The sequence below is a fragment of the Oratosquilla oratoria genome, chromosome 5 (genome assembly GCF_046742065.1).
Source record: "Oratosquilla oratoria isolate Oo_2021 chromosome 5, ASM4674206v1, whole genome shotgun sequence".
Classification (NCBI taxonomy): domain Eukaryota; kingdom Metazoa; phylum Arthropoda; class Malacostraca; order Stomatopoda; family Squillidae; genus Oratosquilla; species Oratosquilla oratoria.
In genome coordinates this window covers 58,109,457-58,118,307 of record NC_134781.1, presented here as the reverse complement: position 1 = coordinate 58,118,307, position 8,851 = coordinate 58,109,457, and positions in this window count along the sequence as shown.

Sequence of the window (8,851 nt, the reverse complement as noted above, 5' to 3'; positions counted from 1 at the left end):
AGAATCTCTGGTTCTTGGTGACGACATATGAGTAAGCTACTTCTCTGGGAGGTTCAACTCTACGGACAACAAGGATGCTGACCTACTGCCTCATTGGTTATCTGGTAAGGAACGGAGGTAATGGACGAGACTTGGGACAAAATATGTCGCTGAAACGCTGCCTGAGGGAAACATGTCTCTGAAGAGGGAATTCAGGACTGCGTTGGTACGTAGTTCTTTCTGACTCAAACCTTCTAACTGGGGTGAATTTCTTCCGCCATCATTTCTTTTTTAGCCAAAGTGGTTTTGATCATAATAACTGACGTTAGTGTAATTACGAGCATCATCACAAATATGGAAGTATTCACCACAGTAACACCCACACCGGTGCCATTTGGATTTTTTCACACATTAACATTAACATTACCACCACCATTATCATGAACAGCGCAATACCATTATCAATATTTTGTTATCAACAGAAATATTAGCGAGAACTGACAATAGTATTAGTGTCTGTTACAGCAGTAAAAGGTGCCCTCCTCCTCCTCCTCCTCTTTCTCCTCCTCCTCCTCATCATGATAATAAACATTTCTACGAATAAAACTAAGAACACATTGACGCCAACAGAGAACACAAGTGATGTCTTATCAATAGTAAGAACACATCTTCTCTTGGCGTCACAGGAGGCGTTTGTTGACTGGCATAGGCACTCCATAGCCCCTTTGACATCAGTTACGACAGGGACTCTCAACCTTGGGTTCGGGAACTCCCAGGGGTTCGCGGAACGGTTTACAGGGGTACTTGGATGAAGAACGAAAGATTACTTAAACATTTAAATTTGCAGAGAGAACATTGTACATTTTTCATGTTAATGCTTAATTGATGAATAAAACCATTATAATTTGAACCATTTGATATCCATTGCGGTACCTCTGTATCTTTAATTAGTCTTGATATATTACCATTCTAAATTCTGGGCCAAGTTAATGGGGGTACGGGTCGATGGTCTGATGACTCTAGGGGTGAGAACGAAAAAAAGATTGAGAATCACTGAGTTAAGGGGAATGAAATATCCAGGCTCTCAGCTGCCGCAACAAAAATTCCGAGAATTCCAAAAGGTTTAGTATACAAGCAAAGTAAAGAGGAGGAGAGATGGAGACATGTTGGGGTTGGGAGGAGGGAACAGCACCTGCAGCGCCAACTCGGGTGACACCTAACTCAAAGCCCACCACTTCTGATTCCACCACGGCAGGTGGCAGAGGCAACACCAGCTTGTAGGTGACAAAAGCACCCCCGCCCTCCACCTCCAGCAACCACAAGAGCGAGGACAACAACGGGAGGCACGTGGGCACATCAAAGCCTCATAGCGCAACAAAGCAAAACAAACTTGACAAAGAAAGGCACCCTTCACACTCACTTCCTCACCACCAAGTCGCCGACTCCATCCCCACTTTCCTTTCCGTGCAATTAAATACGGCCTCAACTACTTCACACTTCAGATGAAACAACCGCTTCACCTGAAATCTGTAGTCGACGCATTTCCTCAGTCTTCGATATGCTTACTTCCTGCTTCCCCCACACTAGTTACTTCCCCTTCCAGCTTCCTCTGGCCTCCCTATTCCTCCTCCTTCGCTATGATGCATTTACTCTACCCTTTCGTGCATTGTCCCGAGACTTCTCTGAAGTTTCCATCGCCGCCGCTTGCTCCACAAATGGACGACCTTTTCTTTCTCTCTTTCATTATTCTCCTCCCACGCTTTCAATGGCTCGCCTCCGCGGCTAAATTTACTTTTCCTTTTACGGTGCCACGGCCTCTCGAAACTTCCTTAAGCGTGTTTTAACCCTCACCACCCACATTCCCACTGCCTCTCTCTTCCCGCCGAAGTCCGCCAGACCCGAATCAGAGTACCCCGCCTCCTCCTCCTTCTCCTCCTCTTCCTCTGCTTCTTCCTACTCCTACTCCACCTAACCTCTTCCTCCATCTCTCATCTTTTCTCCTACTCTTCCTCCATCTCCTTTTACTACTCCTCCTCATCTTCTTCCTACTCTTCCTCCATCTCCTTCTACTCTTCCTTTTCTTCTTCCTACTCCTCCTCCTCCTCTTCTTCTTCCTACTCTTCCTCTATCTCCTCCCCTCCTCTTCTTCTTCCTACTCTTCCTCCATCTCCTCCTCCTCCTCCCCCTCATTTCCTTCTCCCTACCCTTCTTCCATCTCCTCCTACGCCTCCTCTTCCTCCTTCTCCTCCTTTTCTTCTTCCTACTCTTCCTCCTCTCTTCCTTTTTTCCTAAATCTCCTCCTCCTTCTCCTCCTCTTCTTCCTACTTTTCCTCCTTCTCCTCCTCTTCCTCTTCCTCCTCCTCCTCTTCTTCTCCCTACCCATCCTCCTCCTCTTTTTCTTCCGATTGTTTCTCCATTTGTTTCTCCTCCTCGTTTTTTCCTTGCTACTCTTCATCTCCTCCTCCTCCTCTTTCTTTTCTTCTTCCTATTCTTCCTCCATATCCTCCTCCTCTTCCTTTTCTTCTTCCTATTCTTCCTCCATCTCCTCCCCCTGTTCTTCCTTTTCTTCCTATTCTTCCTCCTCCTACTCTTTCTTTTCTTCTTCCTACTCTTCCTCCATATTCTCCTCCTCCTCTTCCTTTTCTTCTTTCTACTCTTCCTCCATCTCCTCCCCCTGTTCTTCCTTTTCCTCCTATTCTTCCTCCTCCTCCACCTCCTTCTCTTCCTCTTCGTACTCCTCCTCCTCCTCTTCTTCCTACTCTTCCTCCTCCTCCTCTCCCAGTCAATGTTCACACCCCTAGCCCCAAGAGCTTCACTCCCCTTTATCTTCCCAGTCTGGACTGCTCCCTCGGCCCCTCCCCCTGTCCTCACAAACTTCCCCGACTCCATTCGGCTTCCCCTCATTTCTCGGAGTCTCCTTTACCCCCCAATTACTCAAACTCACACCTCATCTCACGCTTTCATTCTGCGTGTCCTCCCTCGGGTCTTTTAGTCTCACCTCTCCCGAGTTTTGCTCCGGCGCCCCTCCTCCTCCCCCACCAACACCACCGCCTCGGCGATGGTGCATCCACCACCACCACCACCACCACCACCACCACCACCACCACCACCACCACCACCACCACCACCACCACCACCACCAGAGGACACGCCACTTCATCACCTACACCACAGCCCCCGCCGACACTGGAAGAAAGAGTCATCACGACCGAACTGTATGGCTGAGCTGTCTCTCACCACCACCTGGGTTACCTCCGCAGTAAACTTTGATAAGCTCTTTCTCATCCCTGCTAAGCCGCATGCAAACACTTGCGGCACTTGCGGCTCTCGCCTCGCGGTTCAACCTCCAACAACCCCAGCCGCCATCCTCTCCAGTCCTGCCATCGAAACACCGTGGTACATTACTGTATATGAATCCCGTGGTGGCAAGTGTTCAGGCTTGAGTGTCGAGCCCCGGAAGAGCCCCTTCCCTAACATGGCGTCCCCCGGCTTTATCCGGAACAAAATCCATCGAGTACCCCACATTTACGAAGGAATTCCACTGACGATAACCACCTGACGTTAGTAAATAATAAATAATGATAATGAAATAATAATAATAAAAATGATAATAATGATAATAATAATAATAATAATAATAATAATAATAATAATAATAATAATGATGATGATGATGATGATGATGATGATCATGATGATGATGATGATAATATTAATAATAATAATGATAATGATAATAATAATGATGATGATAATAATAATAATAATAATAATAATAATAATAATAATAATAATAATGATAATTGATAATAATGATAATGATAATGATAATGATAATAATAATAATAATAATAATAATAATAATAATAATAATAATAATAATAATAGTAATAATAATAATAATAATAATAATAATAATAATAATAATAATAATAATAATAATAATAATGATAATAATAATGATAATAATGATAATAATGATAATAATAATGATAACTTAAAATCAATTAATAAAATAAATTAACTACATAATTCAGATAGATAAAAGAAATAATGATAATATATAAATATATAAATAAACTAAAATAAGCAAATAAATAAATAAATAAATAAATAGATAAATAAATAAATAAACAATGTATAGATAGATAAACAAATAAACACGTCACTGTGTCCAAGGATTAAAAATGTTGCCTTCTCTCATCCCGAGTTTTCTCTGCACTGCAACCAGAGAAGCCACTCTATAGGCCAAGTCTAGAAGTTAGAGAAACAAAAATGTGACGCTAAGATCCCATCATTCACTTTTTCATGTCATTCTCTACAGTCCAACTCAACTTTTTGAAAGATAGATTTGGAGTACTGTGCGACAAATCTCGAATCACATCTTTTGAAGCGATTGGCGGAGACCATTTTATCTCTTTTATTACTCAGACTCAATTTCTCCACACAACACAAAACAACTTTCCATGTTCCTCCTACTTCATTGATACGAAGCTTTTTCCATCTAATACTTTAAGCATTCTAATTATAGATCAAGCAATGGTAGGTCTTTAAGTCCCTTTTCTGAGCTAATACATTTTGGAAGAGTCCATTAGGACTTTCACGTATCAGTTCATTTCTTTGGGAACACAAGACCCCTGCACTCTCTCTCCCCCCCTCTCTCTCTCTCTCTCTCTCTCTCTCTCTCTCTCTCTCTCTCTCTCTCTCTCTCCCATCCCCCGTGGCATATCTCCACCTACCCGCAGACTTGGTCTCTCCTAAATGAAAGTTTCCGCGACACTATTCCTTCCGACACCTGACTCCGGAAAAAATAAAAATAAAAAAAGGAATGCCAGCGCCAGCGGCCACGCTGCCATGACAAGCAGTGGCATCCCCGCCACGAAAGGTGTTTGCACCATGCAAAGGATCATCAGCCACCATCTCCATCACCAACATCCTCAGGCAATCCCGCAGCAGACGTCAGTTCTTTAGAAAACACAGGGAGGGGATGGGGGAGGGGGAGAGGGAAGGGGAAGGGCTATGGAAACGCCTTCGGAGGGAGTTCTGCTTCTGCTACTGTGCTTGTAGTTACGACACGGGGCCTCCTCGAGATCAAAGCGGACCAGATGGGCGCGCGTCAATTCGAGCACTTCCCGCGTGCCACCGCGACACAATCGATGACGACAGAGGTAAAGAGAAGTGGTTTCGTGTGAGGCTCGGCCCCCCCTCTCTCTCTTTCTCTTGTGTGTGTGTGTGTGTGTGTGTGTGTGTGTGTGTGTGTGTGTGTGTGTGTGTGTGTGTGTGTGTGTGTGTGTGTGTGTGTGTGTGTGTATGTGTGTGTGTGTGTGTGTGTGTGTGTGTGTGTGTGTGTGTGTGTGTGTGTGTGTGTGTGTGTGTGTGTGTGTGTGTATGTGTTTGTGTATGTGTGTGTGTTGTGTATTTGTTTGTTTGTTTGTGTGCGTGTGTGTGTGTCTGTGTGTGTATGTGTATGTGTGTGTGTGTCTGTGTGTGTATGTGTATGTGTGTGTTTGTGTGTGTGTGTGTGTGTGTGAGAGAGAGAGAGAGAGAGAGAGAGAGAGAGAGAGACACCATCTGGCTACAAAATAAGACAAGCTTCTCCTTCATCTCCGACCCGCGAAGAGGCCTCCACTTTGCCATCTTCGGCACCACTATCACCATACCACATATCTTCCTTACGACTCTTCTTACTCCTCATACCCTTCCTTCCCTCCTACTTCCATCTTCTCTTCTTCGTCGCCTTCGTCAGTGATCCTTGCCATCGATATCACCTCGAGCTAATCAGTGACGCTTTCGCCAATTTAGGTATTATCTCTCTTGCCACTACCGCACTTTGTCTTTCTTCTCACTTTAGTATTAACCTAACCTAACCTTATCTAACCTAACCTCACCTAACCTAGTTTAACCTAACCTCACCTAACATAATTTAACCTAACCTCATCTAACCTAATCTAACCTAACCATCATCTGACCTAATCTAACCTAACCTCATCTAACGTAACCTAGTTTAACCTAACCTAATCCAACCTAACCTAACCTTTACCATCATCCCCACCTACACCCACACCCACACATTTAACATTACGTTCTGCCGGTGCTTCCATCATCAAAACTTAGCACCATGACCCAAGTGACCCAGTTCCAGCTTCTGGGAGAGCACCCAACGACCTTCAGCAACACCCACCTTGACAACCTGCATCTTCGGCATCTGCATCTCGAAGGACGAAGGTGCCAGCTACTTTAACAAACACAAAAAAAGAAATTCATCATCACGAACAGCAGCAAAGTACAATAGAATTACTTAGGGTGGCGGCACACTAGGCTAGCAATGTACTTGCTTTTGTTACTTCATTTGAGTAGAAACCACTTTGGTTACAATATTCTAGAATTCCATAAGAACATATCAATAATGTGTCTAACATTCTTCTTGGCTCTTAGTTCGTCATTTAACTTCTAACTGTATGGAAACTAAAAGATCGTACATACATACATACATACATATACCAAAGGCTTTTTCCCCCTTACACGGGGGGTAGCCAAAAAACAAAGGTATAAAAACCATTCCTACCCATTCCATCCCCAATACACTCCCCTCCTCTCTACCCTCTACCCTCCCTCTTATATTGGCACCTCCTGGATGACGGGTCATCCCTGTATTTTGTCCACTGCCCTGGGTCAGAAGCAGTGTCGCAAGATACAGCACATCCACAGCAAGGCCGCTTCATTAAATCGGCGACCTCCCCTCTCCGTCCCCTCATGCAGAAAAGAAGACGGGGAGAAATCCCTTCGGGCTGCGTCAAAATTTTTCTCACACTACCTCACCCACCATCCCCCCACCCATTCCACCTTATGCATTACAACATCATCCATATACAACCATTTTCCATTCACCCCTGTCATCTGTCCTCTCCCGTCCTTCCTCAACAGACCGCACTTTGTCTTCCCCAAAACCCCTTTCACTCCATCCATCCATCTCATCCTAGGTCGCCCCCTCATGTTCACTCCCTCCACATCTGCCTTCCATACCTCTTTTACTAGTCTTTCTTCACTCATTCTTTCCATGTGTCCAAACCATCCCAATACTCTTTCATCCACCCTACCTCTCAACTCCTTTACCACCCGTTTTCCTCCTCACCTCCTCATTTCTCACTCTATCCAGCCTAGTAACCCCCATCATACTTCTCAGACACCTCATCTTAAAGACATTCAAACTCCTCTCTTCCGCTCTTATGTTCCATGTTTCTGCCCCATACAGTTCTGTTGGCACAATCACTCCTTCATGCAATCTCCTCTTAGCATCCATTCCCAAATGTCTATTTCTCATTACACTATTTAATCCACCAAGGCATTTACTCGCTTCTCTCAATCTACATTCTACCTCCACATCCACTCCTCCCTTTCCTGTCACATTCGCACCCAAGTATCTAAGACTATCCACTTCCTCCAGTAGCTCTCCCTTGATGCTCACTTCTAGTCTGCTGCCACTTTCACCCCTTGTACATCTCATCACCTTACATTTACCCACATTTATCTTCATCTTTCTTCTTTTACACACTCTCCCAAACTCTGTCACCAACTTTCTCGTAACCAAGTCAATTTTACTAAAATGAAGTAAAAAAAGCAAATAGCATGCTAGCGAGAAATGCCTAGCGTGCTGCCCTTTTTACCATTGTTACTCTTAAGAAATTTTTGTTGTTGTTACTACTACTATCGATCCCAACGCCAGAGTTAGCACAATCTCTAACGTTAGAACAAATATGGCTCTTGCCGTCAACATCAGCACTTTCAACATCAGCACCGTCAGACTGTTGCTACACTGATCTGCTACCACAATTCTCGCTACCTACCCAACTACCTCTCTCGCTACCACCCTGCCATTACCACATATGCATTGACGACTCCCAATACCATTACAACCGTTACTGCCACCACTGACACTACCACACCCAACACCTCTACGGACACAGATACGCCACCGCCAATATTAGTATGGTTAGCAAATTTACGTTAATTTCCTTTTAGGTGTTGGGTCATTTCTGATACATATAAGGATCTTGTTCCTGATAACGCCAGATGATTTTATTCAACTTATTTAGGGTGGGGATCTCTAGTTCAATAGTAGGTTGATATATTTACAAACATTATCACAAAAATCCCTACCACCACTGTCACCGTTTCTTTTAGGTGGCTTCATCGTCTCTTCCCTCTATAATTCCATTTGTTGTATTTCCCTCCTGTCTCTTACAGCCTCACTCATCTTTCTCTCCTCACGTGGCCTCATTACCCTCCATCTTCTCCTCTTCCTCACCCTCCCTCTCTCTCTCCTCCTCCTTTCAATTCTGTCTCCTCTCACATTCACGAAAACTAGTCTTTCTTCTGGTCTTCTTCAAGCACCTCCTCTCATTTGCTTCTTCATTCTTCGTATTGACTTTCATTAATTTGTTTTTGTAGCATCCTCCTCCTCCTTCTTCTCTTCTCTTTTTAGACTTCCTCCTCCTCCTCTTCTTCCTCTTCCTCCTCCCCTTCCCCTCCTCCTCCTCCTTCTCCTCTCATCCTCCAACTCTCGATGCTCCTTATTGCCCCTCTTGGGTGCTGACGAGGCTTTGCAGGTAATTACGCCTCGGGTGTTGGCTTTGACGCATTCCTCTTTCTTCTCTTGTCTAAAGCTTCTCTGACTCCCCTCCACCCTCTTCGTCAGTCCTCCTCACCCCCATCCTCCTCCTCCTTCTCCTGTTTTTCTCTTTGTCTTCTTTACCTCTGACATTCACTCATGCCCCAACCAATTTTTTCCTGTCTTCTCTTTTAAGATCCTTTCGTCGTTTCTTCGCCTCGAGTTTCTTGCTCGGCAGTGGCGCTATGCCTCTTTCCTGCATTT